Here is a 12,362-nt window from a genome sequence, read left to right as displayed (position 1 = left end):
GCTAGTAGAACAACAACATCCTAACTTTTAGGAGGCATCTAGTTCCTAGTTCATAGGTGACCATCAAAGATCAGAGTAGTCTATTGGATTGGTGAGGCCTCCATGAGGAGGGGGTACAAGAGGAGTAGGGGCCTTACATCCAGGCAGATGATCCCTAGAGGTATCGATTTTGACATAGTCATAGACATGTATGTGAAGATGTAATGAGTTTTTGATGATGTATATTTGATGGTATACTATATGATTTTTTGTATATGGAGTGTACATGGACACTTATTTTTTGATATATATGATGACATGAATTGATGATCCTAAATGTGTATGTATGATGGTGTTTTTATTGATGTTTATACATAAGAAGCTTATGAGTACTATATGTGATGCATGATTTTATTATATAACTATTGACATTATGATGCAAGGTATGCATGATGTGATGTAGTTCTTTTTATGATGCATATATAATATCTAACATGTGGATGATATAGGTCCTATATGATGGTGATATATGAGATTGTTGTGTTGTATGTATGAGATCACTATAAGATTGTTGATGAAATGGATGTATCACAATATTTATGTTAGTAATGTAGTGAATGTTATTATGATACCTAATGGATTAACTTATAAATAAGGCAACCTAATGATTAATAATGAATGAAATGTATTATATGTAATGAATGCAATATATACAATGAATGTATCCCAAATGAAAATGCATGTAATATATTGAGTCACACTAATCATGAATGAGAGAATGAATGTAAAATGAAATGATGCCAACACAATATGAAAATGTGAGACATAAAAATGCAACATGAATGAGACCTAACAGATGGACATGTGTTTGGTTATAGCTCATATGAATCAAGTAGCCATGCATAGGAGAGCTGTGGAATAAACATAATACTTGACTCAAAAAAAGTGTAATGAAACCCTATACTACATGAAGCCTAACTACATGATATTGAGGGATTCAATTGTGTTTATATGAGAGAGCACACCCTAGTTTAATTTGACAATAAGAGTTATGCATCAAATGCTATAGTAGCATAGATGATAAGGTTCCTTTTGTGGACTAGACTCTCAACACAATAGATACTTTAGGATAATGGATATATTTTTCATAGTAATGATGGAAAAAATGACATATATGCACTAGAGAGGTCAAGGCACACACAAATTATTTTGAGGGATCTTGGTGGAAAGTGTGCTAAGTTGGTAACCCTAGTGAGTAGTGTAGAGTCACAAATTAGAAATTGATAAATATGTACTAAAGTATCAAAAAAGGATCATACTAAAAATGACCTATGTAGTCATTTGGAGCCATTCAGGTGATACCAATATATGAAAGATCAAGGAAAAGATGACAAGGCCACTACTAACACACAAAGATGAAATAAACAAAAAATAGACTACATGACCAAGTAGTCATTCAGTCCATAGCTCCTACCATAAAAATTATTTTTAGAGTGAATTTTATGGTACTATTGTAGGAATAAGTCATTCTATGAGTTTTTTTTGGTGAATTTTTTTTTTCTTGAGGGTTCATGAGCAATAGCTATGGAGAGAACACATTTCTCAAATTATTTAGTCTCAATGGCAATTTTGTGTAGGTTTTGTCACAGTCATCATTATGGGAAAAAGCTTAGGATAATGGGAGTAGGGTGAATACTTGATAGGAAAATGCCTTGAAAACTAGAGGTCTTGTGAAGAATGAAAGTGGATGGAGCCTTCATAGACAAGAGGTATTTTATTAGATGCATGAAAAGCATGAGCTAGACAACACTCCTGCACAAATATGAGATAAAATGGAGGAAACATGGGGAGGTGTGATAATTCTTATAGCTAATGGATCTTATTTTTATATACAATGCATAAGACAAGTTTTCATAATAGGAATTCTTTCAGGAACTCTTTTATGTTTTTAGTCTTTTCTTTAGGATTTTTTCACGAATATTTTTTGATTTTTTTTGGGTTTTACAAAACCCAATGACACTGTGCAGGAACTATAGAACTCAATAATAGAACCACTTGAGGTGCTAAATAATTATAGGCTCAGGGAGTGGATCTCCCTCTAGAGTGGCAATCTAATATGCCCCAAAATGATACTTGGTTGTGATGATAAATAGACCAAGCCAATTGGCTTCAAACTTTCCTTTCTTTTCTCGGTCTTGAAGATTTCTCATGTTATACTGTAGCAATAAGTCACCAACCTCAAATTCTCAAGGTTTGACCTTCTTGTGAAACTAGAGTTGAAGGCGATGTTGATATATGTGGAGGTGGTTTAAGGTAGTGAGGCATCTCTCATCGAGGAGTTGCAGCTCTTGAAAGAGAGTAACTTAGTATTCTTCTTTGGATATCAGATTCTTAAGAGTGTTTCTAAGGGAAGGGAGCTCAATTTCAATGGGTAATACAACTTTAGAGTCATAAAAAGGGAAAATTGAGTGGCTCCTATGGGAGTACAAATTGGGGTGTGATAGGCCCAAAGCGCATGAGCAATTTGGAGGTGTCAATCATGACCAGTTGCATCAACAATTTTCTTGAGGATTTTCAAAATGGTAGCTTCAACTTGACCATTGCCTTGGGGGAAGTATTTGATGTAGAAACATTGTGTGATTCTAAATTTCCTACACAATGTGGTGACCTCTTGATTTTTTAAAGTATTCATGATGTCTTGGGGGATGCTAAAATGAAAGATAGGTTAAAGCGATAGCATCGACCCATTTTGTTAAGCACTTAGTTGCAACAATATAATATACTTGTGGCCATTTGTAGAATTTGGATATATTTGATTGATAAGATTAAAACCCCAATAGGAAAAGGCCCATGGCGTGATGGTAGGCTGAAGGTTGTGGGAAGGAGTGTGTATCAAATCTCCATGTTGATGACAAGGAAAACATCATTTCAAAAATTGATAGGCATAAACTTCCATAGTAGGCCAATAATAACCCATTCTAAGGAGATCTTTTTCTAATGTAAGTCCACTAAAATGGTCCCCATAGATTTCTTGTTGAACCTCTTCTAATGTTGTTATAGCTTCATCTGAATTAAGACATTAGATGAGGCTTTTGTGAAGTGTTTTTAGAAAAGTGTGTCACCTAGGATGGTGTAGTGGGTAGTGTGATAGATGAAGGTTTCACTTTTATTTGTGGAAAGGGCAATGGGAATTATTTTATATTGAAGGTAGGTGAAAATGATAGAGTAACATGGAGACTCAATACAATCTCACACACCAGTTCTAACTTAGATTTCTCTAAGTAGGAAGAAAAATATTCTCAACAAGAAATTCACACTTGGGACTATATTTAGGAATGGTGGTCATGTACACTATGGTATCCATGGTATCTACTAGTTTTTTATTTGTCCTTGATATCTACTAAAAGACTATCTTAGTGAAATGTTGTTTAAGATCTTCTACAATCCAGTGACATGGCAACAATTTTTCATCCTTTGTTTGATATTCATTTGTAAGTTGTCTAATGACCACTTGGGAGTCCCCAAAGATAAATAGGCTCATGATATCCCATTAGATAGCTTGATGTAGCCCTATTACTATTCCTTCATATTTAACTATGTTATTTGTGCAAGTGAATGAAATTTTGTAAGGCTTAGGGATAAGGTCTCCTTGTGGTGTAACAAACAAGATACCTACCCTTGATGCTTTTTGTGTGAAAGAGCCATAAAAATAGAGCTTCCACTAGGAACTAGGGGTAATAGTAATAATTGTGTTATCTAGAAAATTTTCTATGATAGGATGCTCTCCTTGAAGAGGAGCTTTTGCAAGTTGGTTGGAAATGGCTTGTCCTTTAATAGCCTTGTATTGTACATAGACAATGTCAAATTCACTTAAAATCAAAACCCTTTTTATAGCATGAATAGTGAGGGAGGATTTTGATAGAAAATATTTGATAGTATTGATCTCAGAAATGAGGTGTGTAGTATGATTAAGCATGTAATGGTGTAGTTTCTATGTGGAAAAAACTATAGCCAAGCAAGCTCTCTCAATAACAATGTAGTTCAACTCATAGCTAACTAGTGTTTGACTGAGATAGTAAATAGCTTGCTCATTTCCCTTGTCATCTAGATATGCTAAAAGAGCACCCAATGCAACCGTAGTAGCAAAAATGTAGAGAATTAATGGTCAACCTACAATTGGAGGAACTAGTACTGGTGGATTAGCTAGGTATTCCTTGACTTATTCAAATTCTTTTTGACATAGGAAACCCCATCGAAACTTGGTATCTTTTCGAAGCAAGTGTTGGAGTGGATGGACTTTATCTGCTAACTAGGAAATGAATCGTTAGATGGACTATAACCTCCCTTGAAAGATGCAAATTTGTTTCAATGTAGTAGGGGAGGCATTAACATGATGAATTTTACTTTTGTAGAGTCTACCTCAATGCCTCTTCTTGACACTATGTACCCTAACAAATTTCTAGATTGGACACCAAAAAAAAATTTCTTAGGGTTAAGGAAACTTTATATTTCTCCAACCTTTCGAATATTGTGGTAAGAACAAAAATGGGTGAATCATGTGTCTTAGATTTTCCTAGGATGTCATCAACATAGTCCTCCATTATTAAATGCAAAAGATCATGGAAGATTATGTTCATTTCACATTAAGAGGTGATACTAACATTTTTAAAGCCAAAATGCATAAATTTATAACATAAATCCTCCCATGGGGTTGTAAATTATATTCTGCGTTGATCTTCTTCTGTAATTCTCATCTAATTATAACTAGAGAAACCATCCATTAGAGATAAAATTCATGTCTAACCATCAAATCCACTATAATTTTTATGTTGGATAGTGGAAAATCATCATTAGGACATTTGAGATTCAAGTCTAAAAAATTTGAACATATGTAGATGCTGCTAGAGGCTTTCCCTACAGGAACAATGTTGGAAACCAAGTCAAGATAATCAATAGGTCAAATGAACTTTTCTTCCAAATTTTTTTGTAGTTCTTCTTTTACCAAGAGTGCAACCTTAGGATGCATCTTAACTTTTGTTTAACATGTCTAATCTTTGGGTCCACTATTAGATGATGTACAACTAAGTTTGTGTCTAAGACAAACATATCTTTGTATGTCCATGTGAAATTGATTTTACATTTCTATAGGAACTAAGTTGTCACTTCTTTTTTTGTACTTAGCATAGTAGTAATGTAGGTGATTTGTGGATTGTCTATAGTATCTAAGTTAACTAGAATTGTGTTTTCATTCAATATAGATTACTTTTCTAGTGATAGAGTTCTAAATGGAAAGTCAATCTCTCCCTCTTCTAGCACTTCTAGGAGGTTTTCACCAAAGATTGCATCATTTATTTTATCTTTTCCTTTATCCAAGAGTGCCCCAAAAGAGTTTTCACAAGAGGCTGTTTCTTCTATTTTTCAATTTTTGTTTTCTTTTCCAATTTTGTGACTAAGAGAGTTGGCTGCCAAAGTAGGCTTCCTCATTAAATTGGACATTGTGCTCATAATCTTGGAGATTCTTAAGGCCAAAAAGAGCCATCACTACTTCATTATAGTGACGGATGTTGAGAGTTGGTGGTGTATCTTGAATGTTCTAGTCTATCATGTTAGGGTTAGTGAGGGGTAGGTTAGTGGATGAGATATGGTGATGGCATGTACATAGGTATCTAGGTTCATCCTCAATATATTGGAAAGATACTTTGAAGAATTCCTCCTCTTTAGTCTTAGAATTAGGCTCAACCATACAATAGTTGTTAGTAAAGGAAACCTTGGGTTTGATAGAGCCCAAACCTTATCCTTTAGGATAGCTAGTAGCCTCAAGGGGTTTTCTGATTCCATCTTTTTTAGGTCTAAGGCCTTTGTCATGATATCCCATGTTCTCAATGATGGGAGGAGCCTTGACATACTTATCTTTTGGAAATTCCACATGATCATCTTTAGCGTCATAATATAGTCGATCAAGGATATTAGACTCCATGTGTTCATCACTAAGAGAAACCCAATGTTCAAAGGTTGTTTTATTAACATGCATAGTGTCCTTATTTGTAGAGGGAGGTATCTAGGAAGGTTTACCAAAGGATTGGGGAGAGAGTGGTAGTTGTCCAATGTACAAGGCATTCTCAAACTTATACTCTCTCATTCCTTGACCAAAAAAGGTAACCTTCTTCATTGCAGTATTAACCTTGATGGATTCAACATTTTGTTTTCCTTTATAGAAACTAGAATCAATATTGAGTGATTCTAGAATTGCTATGGAAGGTGTTCCACTTATGGTGAGAGATATAGGTATGACCTTAGAAAACTCATTGATCAAACAAAAATTCATTAGAGTACCTTCCAATCTCTTACAAAAAGTAAAAGGAAAATGATCTATTGGGATTGTGACCTCTCTTCCCTAGCAAGGAGATTTTAGGAGCTAATGATAAGTAGATGGGACCTCTTTCAGTGTATGTATCTAGGGTCTACCAAGAAAAGTGTTATATGGTAAGTCCAAATCGAGGAAATGACATTTAGTGTTGATTACAACTAGTCCAATTTGTAGCTGTGATAACCCATTATGATTCATTTTCTCTCTCATTATATAATTTAATGGTTATCCTTTTGTTGATGTCTAGGAGGTCTTTTGGAAGTCCCAAGAAGTGAACCATCTTTAATGTACATAGGTTTAAGCCAGATCCATTATTTATAAGGACTTGTTTTATTTTGTATTTTTGTATAAGGACTTCAATGTGGAGTGAAAAATTATGGTGGTGATCAAGACCTCATAAATCTTTGTTTGTGAAGACAAGGTGTTGTTGTGTGGAAAGATTTCTGATCATGGCAGTGAATTGGGATGCATTGATGTTTTTAGTGACATTAGACTCTAAAAGAGTAGTCTCAAGGACTTCTTTGTGGATGGGTGAGGTGTTGAGAAGCTCTAGGATGGATATTTGTGTAGTAGTTTTCTCTAACTAAGACAAGACATCATAGAAAGAAGAGGGTCTTTGCAAAGTGGATGGTGTAATAGGTGCATGTGGAACTGATGAATTAGTGGGATTGGAAGTGGAAGCTTGCAAAGTGATTCTTCCCCATTGAGTGGTTGCACCAAAATAAACTACTTTTAATATGAGAGTATTGAGATGGGTGTATACCTCTTCAATGTATCCACACATGGAGTCAAAGCCACATATATCACTTATTTTTATTTTTCCACACAAGGAGTCAAAGCCTAATATGTGGTTAGTGAAATAGTCATAATGGAGTGCATTAGATGCAGAATCTTGATTGATATTGTTTGTGTTGTTGTTTCCATTATTATTTTCATTGTCATGGTCAGGGAATGGCTTTTGAAAGATCTCTAGTTTAACATTTTTAGAGGGTGGTCCTCCCTCAACCTTAATTTCCCCATCATCAACAAGGTTTTGGATGAAGATTTGGATCTTGATACACTTATTAGTATCATGTCCTTTAATGCAATGATAATTAAAATATTCATGATCTCTATACCACTTGGGTTTGGGTTGATTTTCATCAAAAGGTCTTGTATTGGGAAAGACCATCAAATTGTGTTCCATTAGCTTCTGGAATATGGTATATAAGGGTTCATGAAATCTAGTGAACTTTTTATTTTGGTCATAGTCATGATTGTATTTGTTACGAGTATTTTTATTTTTGTAAGGGAGGAATTGTGCTTGATTGTGAGGTGGTTGGTTGTTCTGATTTTTGTTTTGATTCTATTTTGAGTGTAATTATTTTTATTGTTTTTGTTTTGATGATGATAGTTATTATTATTATTATTTCCACATTGAATATTTTGCACACTCTTAACATCAGTGACACCATCATGAGTAATGCCTTTCTTTTGGACCATAATTTTGGTTTTCTATTGTGGTTCATTTCATTAGTTGATGATGAATAGATATAATGTTTAATGGAACCTTTCCTAAGAGTTTATATTTTATGTTCTTTCCTTGCTTAGTCTTCAAGACTAGCCATCTTCATTTGGAAAGACATCTCTGGAATCAAATTTTTGATGAATATGTCTACAAGGTGTGAGTCTTTAATTTTGTAGGGCATACAATTTGCAAGGTATCACCATATTTGTAGAAAATGAGCAAATGTTTCACCATTTTTTTTTGTGTTGCCCAAATAACTCAAGGAGGAATGATGTTAAATATTGTATAAATATTATGCTACAAATTTTCCTGTCAAGTCATTGAAGGAGGTGATGGATCCTCTAGGTAAGTTCATTAGCCATTCAAGTGTAGGGCCTCCAAGATTTCATGTGAAAATCCTTGTAAGGTAGTCCTCACTATAGGAAACTTCTTGACATAGGGCAAAAAACTCTTTTAGATGTGTGGCAGGACATGTTTCTCTTGTGTATTTGTCAAATTTGGGGATCTTAGAGTTTGACAAAAATGGTATCATGTTGTTGGATTTGTCAAATGGAAAAGGGGAAATTTCCTCAAAATAGAAACCATTCACCCCCTTGTTGCTCATATTATGGACAAAATTCTAAATTTCATGTAATTGATTAGCTAGATCCTAGTTTGGTTGTACCTATGATGGTTTTGGATTGATTTTGAATCTTCCTCCAAATTTATATGAGTTTCAAAATGGATTGTAGGTTGGTGGATGATTCTGAGGTGGTGGAGGTGGTGGTGTGCCACTTTGACCAATGTATTGGTATGTAGATGTTGAAATCAACACAGATGTTATCAAAATATTTGTTGGCATGTGTAGATAAGAGGAATACATTGGTTGTATCATGACTACCATTTTCTAGATAGGTACTTGATCAATATGTAAGCATCCTATTGTTGGACTTGTCAAGGTTGACTATGGGATACTGGTATATGTAGTTGTGTTGGGCACAACACTAATGATTTGTTTGATGTTTTTTGCACTTAATTAGAACATGGGTTGCTCTAGAGTTGACATAGGTGTAGAGTTGGTTCCCATTGTAGGTTCTTTCCCTTTACTATAAATTTATGCTATGGTAGTATTTGTCAACACTAGAACACCATCTTTGCTGATTTGTCTAAACAAAGTGCTCTCATCAAAATTTGGGGGGACATTAACACCATCCTTGATAAGGTTTAGGAAGATCTCAATTTTTTTTTCTCTAATATATTTTTCCAACATTTCCAAGATGTATGGGTCTATAAGAAATATTTGAACATCATTGGGTCTATTATCATTCTGAATGGGGTCTTCATCTTTGTAGGATTCTTCTTGATTATGTGTTTTACTACCTATAGTGGTGTTTTAAAAGGGATTCTTAGGTTCCTAAATGGATGTTGAGATAGGCATCAAAGTTTGTACTAGGGGGAAATCTATTCCCCAATGAGATTTATCAAGGAGGGAAAGGATTCTTCATCTCTCATTGTCTTAGTGATTCCAATAAATAAGACATGGGATTAAACATTAATTTGCTAGATCATGTGTGTACCATACAATTGTGAACAAAATGATGGGTGAAATCTTATGGAAGGAGAAAATGTGAGAGAGTAAGTGAACCTTATATGAAAAAAGGGTAAATACCTAAAGAGTGCATACTTTTTTATGGTCTTGAATATGAATAGAGCATAGGACAACCTAAGTGTGAACAAGAGACGTTGTTGATTCTACAAACCAAGTGTGATATAGGGTAATAATATCTTTCTCTTATGAAAGATGGACAAATGATCTTTGTGAAAGATAGGACACTGAATAGAGGACTCAATGTTTGGAGATGGGCTTGTGATCCCAAATGAGTGAGTGCAACTATGATAAATGTTTTCTTATGGATAAAGGTCTAGTGTTGTAATCTTGGAAATCTTGCTACAAATCATTGAATTTGAAAACTGTCAGCTTTTGATGTTTAATTTTGAATAATGGATCATCAAAAAAATGTTTTTGGACTTAAGGATTAAGTTTCAAATGATCATGCTCTCTGGAGGAAAGTTGTAAAATGGAAGACTAGAAGCTTTGAAAAAAATGAGATAGGAATAGATTGAAGTGGAAAATGAGGGTGATATGGTCACTATGTGGGTAACTAATCTTCTCTCTTTAGAAATAGAAATGTTGGGTTTACTCATGGGAAAGTGGACCATTCTCAAAGTTTGACATTGTACAAATTTTTTTCATAATGATATTGTCTATCCTCTTCCTTTTTGATGTTTCTGATGGTATATCAAAATTGTTTATCAATGTGTGCTAGGTTATTTCTTTTCTTGTAGGAAAATGGTTTGGATAACTTCAACTTCTTATGTATTTCTTTTTCAGATGTGGAAGGAAAAAAATAAACCCCAACTATAAGACCAAGCACAAGAATTTCATGAAAATATTATAAAGATACAAAAGAAAAGACCCAATTAATTTCAAATGTTGGACTAAGTACAAGGAATCATTCAAATAAAATCATAGGTCAAGAGGACCTACTTACAACCACTTTCCTTACTAAATGTTTAGCTCACAATTTCACTCATTTGGACCTATTTGATGTTTGTATTGGTTTTGGATTTTGAATACTCAAACACACCAAACACATTAAGAATCCTATTAAGGCTTCAACTAGGATGTACAAAGATTAACTAGAGGGTGTCCTCAATATACAGAAGGTGCATGAGGCAAAAATTTGTAGATGAAATAAAATAATGCCACATAGCTAGGAGGAAACAGTAACACAAATATCCACCTTCACTTCCCAAAGGTATAAAGTTATTTTGGGCTTAGCCAAGAGTGACACGATTTTACTTCCAAGAGAGGTGTCTTTGGATTCACCTCCTACTATTTATACTCTGCTAGAACATGAGAGTGGAGATTAACCCAAGGGGGTGATGAAATTCCTAAGAAGGCCTCCTAAAAATAACAACAAGACCACTTATTTCTTGTGCACTCAAGATTAGCCAAAGGTGCAACATGAGAGAATACATAAGTGTCCTTACGGTTTAAAAGACACTTGTTCTTTCCTAGTTGAAGCTTTAATTTTTCTATATACTGTTTAAGACACTTGTTTTTAAGCATGAAAGGTTCTTTCCAACTTGGAAACATTGTCAAAATAATAAATTTGAGAGTTTTTCAACAAAAATAAATCGATCAACATCAACATAAGAAATTCAATAGGGATAGAGCAAGTTCCTTTAAATAATTCCAGATTGAGTATATTCATTTTAAGTATCAAGTGAAAATGTTTCATAGCAATCTTCTTTAACCCTTAGGCATTCAAGATTTTATGAGAATGTTATAATTCCAAATCAAAATATTTCATCACATTCTTCTTTAATCTTTAGGCATTCAAAAGTGTGTTTTGTTATCTAAGCATCCATTCCAATGAAAAGCTTATCGATTCCTTTAAGACACTCAAGATTTAGTTTAAACATTCATTTAAAAAAAATCTTATCAATTCCTTTAAGGCATTCAAGATGGTTTTTAAAAATTCATTCTAATGAAAACCTTGTCAATTCCTTTATGACATTCAATACTTTGTTTAAACACTCATTCTAATGAAAAGATTATCAATTCCTTTAAGGCATTCCAGATTGTGTTTAAACATTCATTCTAATGAAAGGTGTCTAAATTCTCTTAATCCATTCAAGATTGTGTGAGTAATGTTAATTTTAAATGCATTCAAGAGTTTGTTTGGGTTTTGCAAGGTACTTTGCAACATTCATTCTAGGGACAAATGGTTAACCCATACAAGTTCATTCCATTCCCTAATTCTAAAGTCCTCTAAGGTTTGTCTCCTACAATAAACTTTGATTAGTAATCCCTGTATATCAAGTAAATAATAAGGTGAGTATCAATAATCATTCAAATAACAGTAAATCTACAAAATCTCAAAGACGTCAGAATACAATTGCACACAACAAAACTTTAGAGACAATAAAATGGAAATGATAGAAGATAATTGATCAAGTTATACCTAATAATTATGCTTGTAGATCATAGATGACAAGAGAGACTCGTAGATGATAGAACTCGTAGATGCCAAAAATTGTAACCAAAAAAACACACAGATGCCAAAAATCATAGATGCTAGAGATCAAATCATCAGAGATGTCACTACATAGAGATGAGAAAACTTACAATCACCAAAATGTAGATGACAAAGTCTAAACCCATAGAGATGAAAAAAATTAGAGCTGCCAAAATGTAGATGATAGAGTCCAAGTCCACAAAGACATCAAAATGCATAAACAATAAATCAAGTTTTTTTATACGTAAGAGTTATTGATTTTTATCAATGTAAGAGAGTCTAAGCCATGATGATGATACATGGAGATGACACAATGCCTACATAGAAAACCATCCAAACAAAGATGACAGTGCATGGTTTTTTTAGAAACCATCAAGTTTTTTAATCAAATTTCTATTAGAAAAGGGATGTGGGTCCCACCAGTTGTACCAAAGTGTATAGGTGA

This window comes from Cupressus sempervirens, chromosome 8 (genome assembly GCF_028749045.1).
Source record: "Cupressus sempervirens isolate cs-2001-9-10 chromosome 8, ASM2874904v1, whole genome shotgun sequence".
Lineage (NCBI taxonomy): Eukaryota > Viridiplantae > Streptophyta > Pinopsida > Cupressales > Cupressaceae > Cupressus > Cupressus sempervirens.
This window is presented reverse-complemented; position numbering follows the sequence as displayed.